Consider the following 16,169-nt stretch of genomic DNA (forward strand, 5'->3'; position numbering starts at 1 on the left):
AGGGAGAGAGAGAAAGAACCCCAAGCAGGCTCCACAGTGCCAGCCCAGAGCCCGATGCGGGGCTCGAACTCACGAACCATGAGATCATGATCTCAGCTGACATCAAGAGTCAGAGTCAAACACGCTTAACCGACTGAGCCGCCCAGGTGTCCCCAAGCATTTTTAAATACCTTAAATAAAATACACTGAGTGTGTAAAGCCAGTTTAAAATGTTTCTGGGCGCTTAACTGCACTGCGAATGGGACAGATTATGTAAGAAAGTTTTGTGTCTTCAACTTGCATCACCGTCAAGAGCGAACGAGCAGGGGCGCCTGGGTGGCTCGGTCGGTTGAGCGTCAGCCTTCGGCTCAGGTCATGAGCTCGTGGTTCATGAGTTCGGGCCCCGCGTCGAGCTCTGTGCTGACAGCCCGGAGCCTGCTTCAGACTCTGTGTCTCCCTCTCTCTCTCTCTACCCCTCCTCTGCTTGTGCTCTGTCTGTCTCTCCCTGTCAAAAATAAGGTAAACATTAAAAAAAATTGTTTTTAACAAAGTAACCGTAGGGGCGCCTATGTGGCTCAGTCGGTTGGGTGTCCGACTCTTGATGTTGGCTCCGATCATGATCCCAGGGTTGTGGGATCGAGCCCCATATCGGGTGACTGGAAGCTGAGTGTGGAGCTTGCTTAAGACTTTCTCTCTCTCCCTCTGCCCCTCTCCCCCCCATCGTTCTCTCTCTCTCTCTCAAATTACAAAAAAAGTAACAGTAAATAGTCCTTTCTGTAAACAAATGTGCCACAAATAGCAAAAATCCACCTGAAGTTAGGGCAAGCCGTCTAGGAGAAGTCAACAGCCCCTCCCCACCGCCGAGACCCCACCCTGACTCCACTCTGGCCCCCAGTCCCCCAGCTCCCGCCCCGGAGGCTGCGAAGGCGGTGCCCCTGCCCCGGCCACCCTGCTCCCGCCTCGGAGGCTGTGTCCTGTCCATCATCACCAACCTCGCCCTCCCCTCTCCTCTGCTCTCTTTTTCCCACACCGCGTGTCTCCGTGAACTAGATCGTGCATTTGGGGTACTCAGGTGATCACCTCTCCGCACGTCCTAGAGGCGGGCACCTCGCTCCCCAGGCCCAGGGCGACCATACCTACATGGGGTCCGTCCCCAGGGAGCGCGCGTGGGACGAGTGAGCCCGTGGCCTTTGTTTCTCACGTGTGTTTACACTCTGCGTCCCTGCCCAGACTCCAGCCCTTTGGGCTCAGGGACAACGAGACTCATCCCTCGGTCTCTGTGCCCAACCCCGCGACCCACCCAGCAAACGCGCACGGCCCGGCCCACGTAAAAGTGAGTCCTGCCTGAACCGTGACCTCTTGAGTCAAACACACACTAGTGGGAACTTGGGTTCTGTCCCTTAGCAGCCCCGAGGGAGCCCTGGACACGCTACTTGAGGTTTCTGAATCCACTTTCTTTGGCTAGAAATGGATTATTGTAACACTGCCTGCCTCGTGCTGGGCTCGTGGAATTGGAGGCGTGAGCGGAGGGGAAGGTTGTCCGACATCCCCACTACGCAAAGCCCATCTCCTCGCGGCTGGTGCTTAGTCAAAACCCACTCCCTCGCCCCTTTGGATGAGAGCACGGTGGGGTTCAGAGCCGAGGGCCGAGAAAGAGTTCTGGAGACATCTTTGGTGCCAGAAAGGTGGTTTTATTAAAGCACAGGGACAGGTCACAACGGGGTTTGTGAGGAGTGACTGATGGTAGGTTGGGAGGGGGGCAAGGACAGTGTTAGTCTCTAAGGAATTTTGGAAGCAAGGTTTCCAGGACCTTGAGGGAGGTAGCTGTTGTTGGGGACACGTCATCGCCACCGTCTGGTAAGACCTCAGTCATGAGACCCTTCGGATATACATCAGGGGCCACAGGCTTGGAGGATGATGGCCAGCACACATCCTGCAGGGGGGAAGATTCCAGAGGAATTTTTCCGTTAAAGGAAACTTACGGGATCCTGCGGGGGTCGGTGGCCGGGGGTCGGGCTAAGAGTGCCTTGTGCCCCCGGCAAAGTGTCATTGCGACAGCTGAGCTCCTAGAGGAAGGTCACTCTGCCTGTTTTCAGGACTTGTCCACGGACTGTAGACAGGAACGACTTTCCATTTCTCATCTGCCTTTGTTCCCCACATTCCTTTCACCTCCCCCAGCTGCGGAGAAATCTCTCCTCCCCTCACCCCTGCAGCTTGGGGTGCTCAATCTGCATTCACCTCCCCCAGTGCCTGGCCCCTGAGGGAGGTCCCAGCTTCCTGCTGCTGGGGGTGGGGGGGTAAGGCAGAAGAACAGGTCCCTCGTTGACTATTTGGAGACAACAATAATTTTGGGAACTTCAAAGGCAGGAAGTGAAAGGAGGGGTGGGGTCAGGGGGAAGCTGGAACCGCACCTTGGGCCCCCGCCCCCCTTCTAGTCACAAAAATGAGGAATCCAGGAAAGCCACCAGAAAGGGTCAAGGGGAGAAGCCTCCCCTGGGAGGAGAGTCGAAATGGCTCCCCTTGTCCCCCCTGCCCTCTGCTGACTTCTCCAGGTCTCTGTCCCCCTCCACATCGGCCTCATTCCTGCCCTCGCCCCTCCCCACCGCCTCTCTTCGCTCATTCGCTCCTATGTTTCCCAGCAAGCATTTCTTCAGGGTCAAGGGTCAATTTGGAGAGAGGTCCTGAGCCGCTGTTAGAGTCCTCCGGAGGACGGCCGGAGACATGGGTCATAGAATCTTCCGGAATCCCAGCTGATCGAGACCTAAGGCCACCCCCAGGCCAGCTACCTCCTTCCAGGGCAAGGAAACTGAAGCCAAAGAAGAGAGGCTGTGAGCAGCACTGATTTCTCCCCAGGCCCCTCTTCCCGGCTTGCAGACGGCCGCCTTCTTGCTGTGTCCTCAAATGGCCTCCCTTCTGTATGTGTCTCTGCCTTAATCTTCTCTCCTTCTTCTTCTTAATGTTTATTCATTTTGGAGAGACACGGTGAGCAGGGGAGGGGCAGAGAGAGAGGGAGACACAGAATCCGAAGCAGGCTCCAGGCTCCGAGCCGTCCGCACAGAGCCCGACGCGCGGCTCGAACCCACGAACCGTGAGATCATGACCTGAGCCGAAGTCGGACGCTTAACCGACTGAGCCACCCGGGCGCCCCATCACCTGTGGCCTTCGTCACGACCTTTAATAAGCTGGCAAATAGAAGCAAGGACCTCCCTGAGTTCGGCGAGCCGCTGGAGCAAATTAATCAAACCCAAGGAGGGGGGCGTGGGAACATCTGATGCATAACCCATCGGTCAGAAGCACGGGTGGTTCTGGGCTTGTAACTGGCATCCAGAGCAGGGGTGTGGGGTGTGGGCAGTTTTGTGGGACTGAGCCCCTGAGCTGTGGGGAAAAACCTCCACACACCTGGTGACCAGAAGTATCCAAAGAACTGGGGTTTGGGGGGCGCCTGGGTGGCTCCGTAGGTTAAGCATCCGACTTTGGGTTTAGGCTCAGGTGATGATCTCACAGTTCGTGGGTTCGAGCCCCACGTCAGGCTCTGTGCTGACAGCTCGGAGCCTGGAGCCCGTTTCGGATTCTGCGTCTCCCCCTCTCTCTGCCTCTCCTCCACTCACGCTGTCTCTGTCTCTCTCAAAATAAATAAATAAACTTTAAAAATTAAAAAAGAAGAAAAGAAGAAGAACTGGGGTTTTCCCTCCATAGGAAGGAAACAGCTGAAGCGAAACGTTAAATAGTAAGGGGTCATTCTTACAGCTAAAAGCTTGCAAACTTTGGGGGCGTCCGGGTGGCTCAGTTGGACTCTTGACTTCGGCTCAGGTCGTGATCTCACTGTACGTGAGTTTGAGCCCCGCGTCGGGCTCCGTGCGGACGGCTCAGAGCCTGGAGCCTGCTTCCCATTCTGTGTCTCCCTCTCTCTCTCTGCCCCTCCCCTGCCGGTGCTCTGTCTCTCTCTGTCTCTCAAAAATAAATACACATTTAAAAAATTTTAATAAAAAAGTAAACATTAAAAATTAAAAATAAATAAATAATATATACATTAAAAAAAAGGAGAAGAGGAAGAGGCCAGCACCTCCCCATTTTCTGCCTTGTGAGGAGGAGGCAGGAAGTCTGGGTGTCTGCGGACCAGGAAGAGGCCCTCACCAGACTCCAAACCTGCAAGCACCTTGACCTTGGATTTCCCAGCCCCCAGGACTGTGAGAGACAAACGTCTGTTGCTTAAGCCCCTCCCCGATCCCCCCCCCCCAGTCTGTGGTCCCCCGGAGCCATGTGGCGTCCTTCCCTGTCAGCCCAGTCTCCCCGAGGCCACCTCTGTCCCTTCGGGAGGGACACCTTTGTCCAAAGGAAAAAGCCTGGGGCCTGTCTCTCTCGTTGCAATTAACTTGAACGTTAATTCGTTCAGCTTCGTTGGGGTATAATTGACAAACCAGTCTCAGGCTTCAAAGAAGCTCTGTGGCCCCTGTGCCTGCCTGCACCCCCTCAGCCAGCCGGGCGCTGGGGCCCTTGGAGAGGAGCCCAGCCCGCCTCCCCTCCCCTCTTCCCAGGAGGGAGGCCGCTGCTGCTCGCAGCTGAGGGGAGGCTCGCAGGGCTTCTGGCTGAGCGAGAATGTTTGCGAGCTCTGAAAGGGATTTATGAGCAATTTTTACGTGTCGCCTGAGTAAACAAAAAAGGTTTTCGTGTGTGTAACCAGGTGCCATGTGTCATCATTAAAAGTTAATTAGAAGCAAAGCTCTTGGCAGGCTGGGTCACCGGCAGCAGCATGGCCCTGGTGGGGGGGCTGGGGCCCAGCGGTCAGGGATGGGGACCAGAGGTGCGTGCGTGCAAGGGGGTGGGGGACAACCTGGGAGATGAATCCAAAGGGGGACCGGGGGGTAGGACTCATGTGGCACCAAATGTGGGGCAAACGGTGTAAGGTGGGGGGCGGGGGGGCTTATATTCGGGACGGGCTGGGGGACTCACTCGAGCCGACCCCGAGCCCTGAGATTGGGATCCCAGCACCCAGGGCCGAGCCCCAGTCTGGAGACAGCAGGGCTTGCACAGGGGTCAGAAGGACCCAGGGTGGGGGCTGAGGGCTGTGGGGGCAGGGGCTGGGCAGCAGGCCCCTGGGGGCCTGGCACCTTCTGGGTGGGGGGTGCGAGAAGGGTACCGGTCCCCGACTTGCCTTCGAGCAACAGACTCTGGGAAAGGGCAGGAGGCCCGATGGGGGCGGAAGCCGCTGGGTCCTGCTTCCCCCTCCCAGAATCTCTGCTTCTGGCTCAGGCCAGTTTGCAGCCACAAAACCAGTCCGAGCTTCTCTCAAAAGCTTGCTAAGTGAGGCTCTTAAAGTTGTGATGGGTGAAGATTGGCTTGCACCTGCCCCTGACCTTTAAGGAAATGGTTCTGAGGTTTCCCTGAGGCGGTTTTGTCGAGGAGGCTGCGGCTGCCAAGAAAGCCCAGGGCGGTGCCGGGGAAAGCACCCGCGTGGACGCATGGACAGCAGGGGTGGCGGGGGGCAAGGTCCTGCATGGACGGTGGGGGGGTGTGGGGGCGGGGAGAGAGTCCTGCATGGACGAGGGCCCCGCATGGACAGCAAGGGGGGGAGGGCCCCGCATGGGCAGCAGCCAGGGCAGGTGGTCCCACATGGATGGGGCGGGTGGTCCTGCCCCGTGGGAGGGGCTGTCTCCCCAGAGTGGGAGCCAAGGGGACTGCCCTGCCCTGGGAGAGCTCCATGGGGGGTAGCAGTGGACTTGTTCTGTCCGTGTAGATGCCTCAATAAAAATAAGGGTTAAGACAAATGCACAAACTGCTAATCCAAGGCAGGATGTGATAAACTTCTAAGTTTGTTTGTTTGTTTGTTTGTTTGTTTGTTTTGAGAGAGAGAGAAAGCACGAACAGGGCTGGGGGCGAGAGAGGCTGGAACAGAGAGAAAGGGGGAGAGAGAGAGAGAATCCCAAGCAGGCTCTGCGCTGTCAGCGTCTACAACGTCCGCATCGGCAGCGTCGCTGTGTATCTTGCAAAACGCTCACGACAATAAATCTAATTAACATCTGTCACTACACGTAGCATCAAAAACGTATTTCTTATGACCAGAACTTGGAAGCTCCACTCTCTTCACCACTTTCAAATATGCCATACGGTATTGTTTTAAACAGACTCTTTTTTATTTAACGTTTATTTATTTTTTGAGAGACAGAGACAGAGCATGAGCTGGGAAGGGGACAGAGAGAGGGGGGGAGTCACAGATTCCGAAGCAGGCTCCAGGCTCTGAGCTGTCAGCACAGAGCCCGACGCGGGGCTCGAACCCATGACCCTGGGATCGTGACCTGAGCCGAAATCAAGAGTCAGACGCTCAACTGACTGAGCCCCCCAGGCGCCCCTGGCCTACAGTAGTAACAAACATAAGCGTCATGCTCTATATCACATGTCCGTGACTTACTTATTTGGTAACTGAAAGTCTGTACCTTTTGAGTCCCCACAAGCATTTCACCTCCCCCCCAAACCCCCCACCCGCGACAGCCACCCGTCTGTTCTCTGGACCCATGAGCTCATGAGTTCCATTTTGTTTGTTTTTTAGATTCCACAAATACAGGACATCAATACTGTATTTGTCTTTCTTTTCTTTCTTCTTTTTTTTTTTTTTTTTTTGTATTTGTCTTTCTCTGTCTGACTTAGTCCACTTAGCATGACGCCTTCAAGGTCCAGCCGTGTTTTCGCCAACGGCTAGATCAAAAGCCTTCATTTATTTGAGGAAGTGACTTTTTTCTTACACCCACGGCTGAGCAACTTACGAAAAATACAAACTTTCACGTTAGAAACCATGGTAGGTTTGGTTGTTAACGTCTCTGTACGTTGTGCTCATGATGCGGAATTCGTTTTACGTGTTTATAACAGGTTAGACAGGTTAATTTGGGTTTAAATGTGTGCCTTATTGGGGCGCCTGGGTGGCTCAGTTGGTTAAGCGTCTGACTTCGGGTCAGGTCATGATCTCGTGGTTTGTGGGTTCGAGCCCCGCGTCGGGCCCTGCGCTGACAGCTCGGAGCCCGGAGCCTGCTTCCGATTCTGTGTCTCCCTCTCTCCCTACCCGCCCCACATTTATTCTCTCCCTCTCTCTCAAAAATAAACAAACATGAAAAAAATAAGACAAATAAAAAGAAACGTCTACCTCACACCCCCAAGCCCAGAAAGTGCTGATAAGGAAGAGTTCATTTGTTCCTAAAACAAACCCAAGTTTTGACTCCCCACCCGTGGAACATGACCCTCTGTTTTCTGAGATCCTTAAATGTTTGCAGTAAAAATACAATTAATCAGTGTACCGAAACGACCTGTTTGTTTAAGGTTTGAGCACCTCCCTGGAACAACAAACCATATTGTTCAACTGAGAACCGTCCTCTTGTTAAAGAACATTGGAATATGTTCATTTCGTTTCTAAACAGCATCCAAAACAAAGAACACCAGTTGTGAGGTCAAAAACAAGCTATTGTCAGTTGGATTGATTTTTAAAGAACGAATTGTGTACTTTACATTTGTGAATTGTTCTCTCCCTGCACAACAGCGCAAAGCAGCTGTGGAAGCTGGTGAGAGTGGCCGGGGGGTCACCCCTGGCACTAAAGCCCTCAGCCCCAAGCCGGAGAGAAAGGGCTAGAAAAGAAAGAGGGCGACAGATTCCAAATCAAAGTTAAAAGCTCCCTGCTGGAGTTTTGTTTCTCTCACCCAGGCATTTCCGCACAAAAGAACAAACCACACCGGGGCGCCTGGGTGGCTCAGTCGGTCGAGCGTCCCACCTCGGCTCAGGTCATCATCTCTCGGTCCGTGGGTTCGAGCCCCGCGTCAGGCTCTGTGCTGACAGCTCGGAGCCTGGAGCCTGCTTCGGATTCTGTGTCTGTCTGTCTCTCTCTGTCTCTTCCCCCGCTCGTACTCTACACATTTCTCTCTCTCTCTCTCTCAAAATCTCAAAAATAAATAAATAAATAGATATTAAACAATGTTTTTTTTAAACTAAAAATACAACAAAAGCTTGTTTGATGGTGAAGGCCCTCCACCACCTTCTGGCTAAGGCAGCATGGGTCGGTCCCTATGAGAAGGAATTTCCTCTGGCCTAGAAACGGCAGGAGTGGGCCGGGGGGTCCTGAGAGGGCAGGGGCGAGCTTCACGGTCAACGCTCTGCCTGGATGTCACTGGTCAAAGCAGCGATCTCATTGCGTCCCGGCCTTCTCTGCCGATGCTGACATCTTGCAGAGGAGGAATTTAATCCACGGGGAGTCCCCAACCCGGAGTTCATGAGCACAGTCCTCGCTCCTGGGGTTTTATTACTTAATCCTAATTTGTACGGACGGGAATTTTTACTGGTGGATTTGGTTCTTTTGTGGCATTCCAGATTTTCCGAGGTGACCACGTATTGTGTATTGTACGCTATCCACCCACAAAGGACGCGATCGTCGTTTGCTAGGCTGCTGGGACACAGCACCATGCACTGGGGGGCTTGAACAGCAGAAACATGTTTTCTCACAGTCCTGGGGGCTGGATGTCCTAGATCAAGGTGTCATGGCAGGGCTGGCTCCTTCTGAGGGCCGCGAGGAAGAATCTGTTCCAGGCCTCTCTCTCTGGCTTGCGGGTGCTGTCTTCCCCGTGTCTTTACATCATCTTCCCTCTTACGTATCTGTATCCAAATGTCCCCCACCAAGCCACAGGTTAGCCAGGTGGGCGGCTGGCAAGTCATATATTTGTGTAATTTTTATCAATCTTTGGCATTGTACTGCCTTAATGAAAATAATTTGGAGATTTTCCCCTCTCTTTCTGTGTCCTGGAATAGTGTCCAAAAATCTCCTCCGTTAGGATTTTCTGTGAAATCATCTGAGTCTAATCCTTTGGGGGAAGCTAGTGATTCTCGGAAAACTTTTTGTATCTCTTTTATAAAAACCCCTGTTTGGGGGTATCTGGTTGGCTCAGTCAGTTAAGCGTCTGACTCTTGATTTCAGCTCAGGTCATGGTCTCCAGGTTCGTGAGATCAAGCTCCGGGATTCTCTCTCTCTCCCTCTCTCTCTGCCCCTTTGCCACTCATGTTTTCTCTCTCTTTCAAAATAAGTAAACTTTGAAAACAAACCTGTTTATATTCTCTCTCTCCTGACAAATAACATTTCTGTGGAAATGATCCAGCTTTTTTAATTTGTTTTTTATTTTTATGAATGATGAATAAATTAGCTTATATCCTCAACTTCCCTCCTTCCTTCTCCCAACCCTACCACCAAACTTTTGTGTTAGTTCGTGGTAAATATACTCGATACTCACTACCCTCCATTTACTAAAATGCACCCAGTGATTCCTTGGTTGACCCGAGTTGATCCTCTAGTAATCTCTCCAAGAAGTGTTCATGAGAACAATATTTCCTCAAATCGTGTATGTCCAAAATTGTCTATTGACAATATTAAAAAGACAAGCCACAGACTGGGGAAAAATATTTGCAAAACATACATCTGATAAACGATTTCTATTCAAAATTTACAAAGAGCCCTCAAAACTCAACAATAGGAAAACAAATCACCCAATTGAAAAATGGGCGAAACGTCTGAACAGTCACCTCTCACCAAAGACATACAGATGATAGGTAAGTGTATGAAAAGATGCTCGACATCGTATATCGTGAGGGCACTTAAAATTAAAACACCAGTGGGATTCCACCGCACACAGAGTGGCTAAAACCCAGAACACTGACACCAGAGGCTGGCGACGGTCGAGCAACAGGCACTCTCATTCACGGCTGCTGGAAATGCAACATGGTCTCACCTCTTTGGAAGACAGTTTGGCCATTTCTCACAGAGCTAAATGTACACTCACCATACAATCCAGCAATCACAGTCCTAGGTATTTACCCAAATGAGTTGAAAACTTATGTGTACACAAAAACCCGCACATGAATGTCTCTAACAGCTTTATTCATAACTGCCCCAAATTGGAAGCAACCAAAATGTCCTTCAGGGGGTGACTGGAGAAGCCAACCGTGGTGCTCCCATGCAATGGACTATTCAAAAAAGACATGAGCTATTAAGCAACGAAAGGACATGGAGGAAATGTTAATACCTATTGCTAAGTGAAAAGAAGCCGCCTTGAAAAGGCTGCACACTATAGGGTTCCAACGATATATTCTGGAAAAAGAAAAACTATATTGAGACAGTGAAAAGATCAGTGGTTGCCAGGGGAGGAGGGGGAGGCGGGAAGTAGGACGGAAAACTGTGGCCTTTTTATAAAACCCTGACTCATGTTTGCTCTCCTTGAGAATCTTGTCCCATCTCTGCTGGCGCTCATTGTGGGTCTGTGGACATCCAAGGCCGGCTGGGTCTTTATCCCCTTGTAAGTGGCTTGGCCCTTTTTCTCCTGGATGCTCAAAAAATTCTTTATTTTTGGAGGCGCCCGGGTGGCTCGGTCAGTTAAGCCTCTGACTCTTGATTTCGGCTCAGGTCACGATCTCACAGTGGGGGAGACCGAGCGCCATGTCGGGCTCTGCGTGGACAGCGCGGAGCCTGCTTGGGATTCTCTCCCTCCCTCTCTCTCTCTCTGCCCCTCCCCCACGCATGCGATCTTTCTCGCTCTCTCTAAATAAACTTTAAATAAATAAATAAACCAACAAACTTTAAATAAATAAATAAAATTCAATATCCTTGACCAGTTTTTCCCTGGCATCCAGGCTTCTCTTCCAAAATATAGACTCATCTGAGGAAGGCTTGCGTGAGTTATGTATCGAAATGTACGTCTGCTCTACCAATTATGTTTCCTTCTTCAGACCTTCCAACCATGTGTACGTTAGACGCCTTTGCAGGTCATGTCCAGGATATATGGCGTGTCTGTATAGAATGGAGAGATTTATTACGTATTATGTATGCTGCCTGCTTAGCGAATGTTCTGGATTCAGAACAACATGTTTAGTCACCGTCTTCAACTGCTCCATGGCAACATTTCTCCTGGTGGGCATTCCTCCTCTGGTCGTGAATTTTACTGCCGTTTTCCGCATACGTGTCTCTGGGCCGTGCCGGCGACCTGCTTAAACTGTCATGAAACGGGTTAGATTGTCCCGGGCAATCGCACAGCGGCCTCCCCAGCGTCACAGCCCCGAGGCGCTCTCCCGGGGTGCTTCCTCTGGATAAGACAACTGTGGGGGGGCTCGGTGGGGCCGCCAGCCTTGCTCCCTGAAGTTCCTGCTTCTTGCTGTCCCCCAGGGAGACGCCAGAAAGTGTTGCAGGCGCCCCGAAGGCCGCAGACCCTTCCCCCTCCTGCCAGGTCCCCTCTTCCCTCCCTCCCAATCCCAGGCTCTGCCTTGTCTGACTTGGCACGCTGCGTGTCTAGTTTCCAGTGGCACTCAAGACGGAATTTTCTTTTTCTTTTTACTCCTTTTATATGATTTTCAGGCAAAGAGTTTAAAGCCGACTTATGGAGACACGTTCCCATCGGAGATGTGAACACGTTCCCACAGAATCGCCGGTGCTGTGGCTGCAGGTGCAGGGGAGGGGTGATGCACACATGCAGCCGGCAGGGGTGGGGTGGGCGGCGGTCCAGGCAGCCTGGGATTCCCTCCAGGAGTGTCAAAGATCAGCTCCACCCCTGCCCTGCCAGGGCCTGGTTTTATGAGTCAATAAATTCCTGCTGCTTCTGTCAGTCCCTCCGCAGCGAGCTCTGACTAATGCAGGAGGTAGCCACACTCCCTGGTGACCTGTCCTTGTGTGCCTGGTTTCTCCAGGTCCCACAGGTGTCCGACACCTAACACCAAGTGGCTCTTGTCCCGGAACAGGAGCAGAAAAGAGGCCCCCTGCCATCATATGGGCAGGTGGCCAGGAGTGGCCAACCCTGGATCCTCACGTCCTGTCACCTTGTCCGGCTTGTCCTGTCCCTCCCGCCCGCCGTGTTCCCATCCTCCCCGCCATGTCCTCTCTGCCCCGCACCCCTTCCCACCTGCGACACCATTTCCAGAGCGACTCATTGGCCAGTGGTGCTGGACCAGCGGATAAGGCGTTTTAGGGCTGGAAGGGTGTGGTGAGTCCTGACTCAGGGCTTGCCAGCAAGTAACCCCCTTCACAGAAGCAGCCACTCCTCGGGGCGCCTGGGGCTCCCGCGGTTCAGTGCCCGACTGCGGCTCGGGTCATGATCTCACGGTTCGTGAGTTCGAGCCCCGCAACGGGCTCTGTGCCGACAGCTCGGAGCCTGGAGCCTGCTTCGGACTCTGTGTCTCCCTCTCCCTCTCTGCCCTTCCCCCACTCGCCCTCTGTGTTTCTCCTTGTCGAAAACAAATTAATCAATTAATTGATTGATTAATTCGTTCATACAAAAAAGCAGCATCCCCTCCAAAGCAGGCTTTCCCCGACAAACACACTAGATGAAGAGCCACCTCCCTGCACTGAGGCTCTTGTTCCGGAGCCCTTGGTTGATTTCAGTAAGTGACCATTAAGGCCATTTGTCTTTTGTCTTTCCCTGGGCTTTAAATTCCCACGCTGATGTTTTAAATTCGCCAATAGGGGGAGCCCGAGAAGCCCTAGGCCCCCCTGGAGCCCAGTAAAAAGCCCCCGCACACCTCACTGAGTGGCTGTGTCATTTCCAGGTCTCCTGTAAGGAATAAACCTTTATTTTCTCCAAGTTTCCTGCCGGTTGTGGCCGAGGGGGCGTCTTGCAGGCATAGCAAGGTCGAGTCATGACATTGGAAAGGGGCCCCCGCGGTAATTGTGGTCAGCAGGGCGGGTGTCTGACGTAGGGGTGACTCCGGGGGGAGAGGACACGCCGGGTGTGCAGAGGAGAGCAGCCCCGGGGCGGGCAGGTGGGCGGCCGAGGGGCAGCGAGGACGCCCCGAGCGCAGGCAGGCGTGGACACACGCGCAGCTCCGCAGACCGTGCACTTGAACGTGGGAAGGTGAGTGGGGCCGGCTACGCTGCCACCACGCACCTCGGCCGTCTAACCTCACAGGGAGTGTTTCTCCATGACGTCCCATCCAGGGGTGACAAGCTTCCTTGCTGGAGTGACTCAGGGACCTTACGGCCCTGCTCCCGGAGAGGGTCTCCCCGGAGACCACCCGGGGGCGGTGGGGACAGGCCAGGGCGGGAGCACCCGGCTTCAGAACTAGCACAGGCAGATTCCCTAATCGCCTGCGAGGCCACCCGGCCATCAGACCCCCCACGCGTCCTTGGAGGACCCAGGATGGGTACACATCCAGGCGGGGGCGCCATGGAGCCTGGGGGAGAAGGAGGCAGGGAGCCAGGTGGCCAGGTGAAAGTGACGGAGGGTGAAAGGGAGAGGGTGCGAAGCAGGGGTGAAGAGTTGGAGAGCCGGCTGAGGCACAGAACCCCGGGCAGAGCCGGGGGGGGGGGGGGGGGGCGGCTGAAACTCCCTGGAAATTGGTCGCCACCGTAAGGTCAGCCTGTCTGTTGCTGTTTGGGGGTTGCATCCGGCAGCCGCTCAGCGCAGGAAGAGAGAAATCGGGCTGAAGCATTTCCCCAGGGTCTGGCCAGACAGATAGACGGAAGGGAGAGCACGGGAATGCAGTCGGAAGGGCTTGTCATGATGCATTATCATTGCTTCAACCTCACTGAGAGGGCAGTGACTGTGACAAGGGAAGGACAGTGCGACGGTCCTGTGGGCCCCTTTGATGTCCTCGAGAGAAGAGCTCCCCCACGTGGCCATGACGGGTCAAGGAAACTCTGGGGGAAGTATTGACCGGCTGCGCCTGGCAGGATTTGCGAAGAAGCAGCCACACGGGGCAGGAATCTGGGCCTTCGGCATAAGTGTGACCACCTCGAGTTGTTTGGGCGTGTCCCTGGATGCACGCGGGTTTAATTTTCGAAGGGTGGAGAGTTGGCTACAAGAGCTGCGGGGGGGAGATTTTTTTCCTCTTTAGTTTGCGGTTCATACTGGATACGGCCAAGGTCACCGGCAGTGAGTTGAGAAGGACGTACCGAAAATCCCTAAAAGCCACCAGTTAGTTAATGAAATCAAAAGCAAAACTGAGAAAGGGGCATCACGTGTGAAGACAAAAGTCCCAGTGACCAGGGGATTTTTCAGAGGCTTCCGGCCGGGTGGGTTTCTCCCTTCCATCTTTTGTCGGGATGGGTCACTTCTCCCTCCGGAGCAGCAGCCCGCTGCATCACGAGACACGGAGCCTCTCCCTCTCTGCCCCTGCCCTCCCCCCTGCCGTGGCCGGTGGAATGGCTTCCTGCAGGCGTTTGTTGGCACCGGCTAGCTGATGTGGCCCCAACGTGCACTTGAAAGTGACAGAGGAGACAACAGACACGCCATAGACCTTCTGTGCCTCTGCCAGCACAGCCCTCACCTGGCTCATGTCTTCTCCCCGACGTGAGACAGTCACCGGAACGGTTGCGGGCCGTCTCCCCAGGGAGGCTGATCGACCCTCAGACGCTGTCCCAAACTGCTGATCTGGAAAGGAAGGAACAAGTGCGTAGGCGCGTCGTTATCACGTGCCGCGTGGAAATGAACTGAATGCATTTGCCTTTAAGTAAGACATATTCCAGTGTCTCTTTCAGTGGGTTTGAGATTACGGAAGGAGCTATGTGTACCTGTTATTATTATCCTGCTGAAAATGGCAACAGAAGCTCCACAATAGAAAAATCTGAATATAGAATAAAGTTCGCTACAGGTATGCGCTGTGCTGCATCCACGGCGTCTGGGGGCAGGTCGTTAGGGAAAGCCAACTGGCAGCAACACTTTCCTGAACAATCAGACTTACTGCATCACGTAGAGGCACGAAGATACAATCCACGGATAGTTTCCACCACACAGGTGCAGTGCCTGTCGCGGCTATTTTGAAAGAGTTTATTTATGGCAAAACACGTGACTTCAGGGGTGAGAAGCAGCTTTCTGGCTTTTATTTCCCAGAAAAGGTTTTCAGCTTTGAAATTTGCTGTGTCCTGGGGCGCCCGGGTGCCTCAATTGGTTGGGTCTGACTTCGGCTCAGGTCACGGTCTCACGGTTCGTGAGTTCGAGCCCCGCCTCGGGGTCTCTGCTGTCATCACGGAGCCTGCTTCGGATCCTCTGTCTCTCCCTTCTCTCTTTCTCTGCCCCTCCCAGGCTTGCGCTGTCTCTCTCTTGAAAATAAACATTTTTAAAAACCTAATCTTTAAAAAAACAAAAAAAAAAGAAATTTGCAGCGTTCTTCACCTCTTATTAAAACATTAGGGGTAGGGGCACCTGGGTGGCTCCGTGGGTTAAGCGCCCGACTTTGGCTCAGGTCATGATCTCACGGTCCGTGAGTTCGAGCCCCGCGTCGGGCTCTGTGCTGACAGCTCAGAGCCTGGAGCCTGCTTCGGATTCTGTCTCTCTCTCTACCCCCTCCCCCTCCATTTGTGCTCTGTCTCTCTCGCTCTCAAAAATAAGTAAACGTAAAAACAAACAACATGAGGAGTACCAGGGCACCTCTGGACTAATGCTACCATTTCTTATCCCTTTAATATGAAATGTTACCATTTGCACCAGACTTTTTGAGAAGTATCATTCCCGCCGTTCAGCGTCGAGAAAGGGCTAGCACGTAAGAAGTGAATTATTTGCATCATCAAATATTGTGGGGTTTTTTTTTTATTTTTTTTTAACGTTTATTTATTTTTGAGACAGAGAGAGACAGAGCATGAACGGGGGAGGGTCAGAGAGAGAGGGAGACACAGAATCCGAAACAGGCTCCAGGCTCCGAGCTGTCAGCACGGAGCCCGACGCGGGGCTCGAACCCACGGACCGCGAGAGCATGACCTGAGCCGAAGTCGGCCGCTTAACCGACTGAGCCACCCAGGCGCCCTATCAAATATTGTTTTAATTTGATGGGGTCAGTGAGTGGGACACCAACCGAGTGTCCTCTAATTCAGTTCTGACCCTAACTACCCAGAATGAGTGTAGACCGCCCTCCCCGCCCCCCCACCAAGGTTGAGGGCTCAGTCCCACAAGGCTGCTTCCCCTCCACCTCAGATGCCATCTGCGGGCCCAGACTGTCACCTGCACTTCTGACCAACCTGATAAGTCGGGTGTGCCCCTCTCCCCCTGCTCAGAACGGATACTTTGTTATAATTCAATCTCCAGTGCCTCTCTCTTCCATGGAGGATGGGGTGAGCTGAAAGTCACAAGCTTCTTTTCTTTCTTTTTAATTTATTTTTGAGAGAAAGAGAGAGAGCGCCCGTGCATACACGCGGGGCAGGGGCAGAAAGAGAGGGAGACAGAGGATTCGAAGCCAGCTCTGGGCTGAGAGCGGA

The sequence above is a fragment of the Panthera leo genome, chromosome E1 (genome assembly GCF_018350215.1).
Source record: "Panthera leo isolate Ple1 chromosome E1, P.leo_Ple1_pat1.1, whole genome shotgun sequence".
In the NCBI taxonomy this organism is placed as follows: domain Eukaryota; kingdom Metazoa; phylum Chordata; class Mammalia; order Carnivora; family Felidae; genus Panthera; species Panthera leo.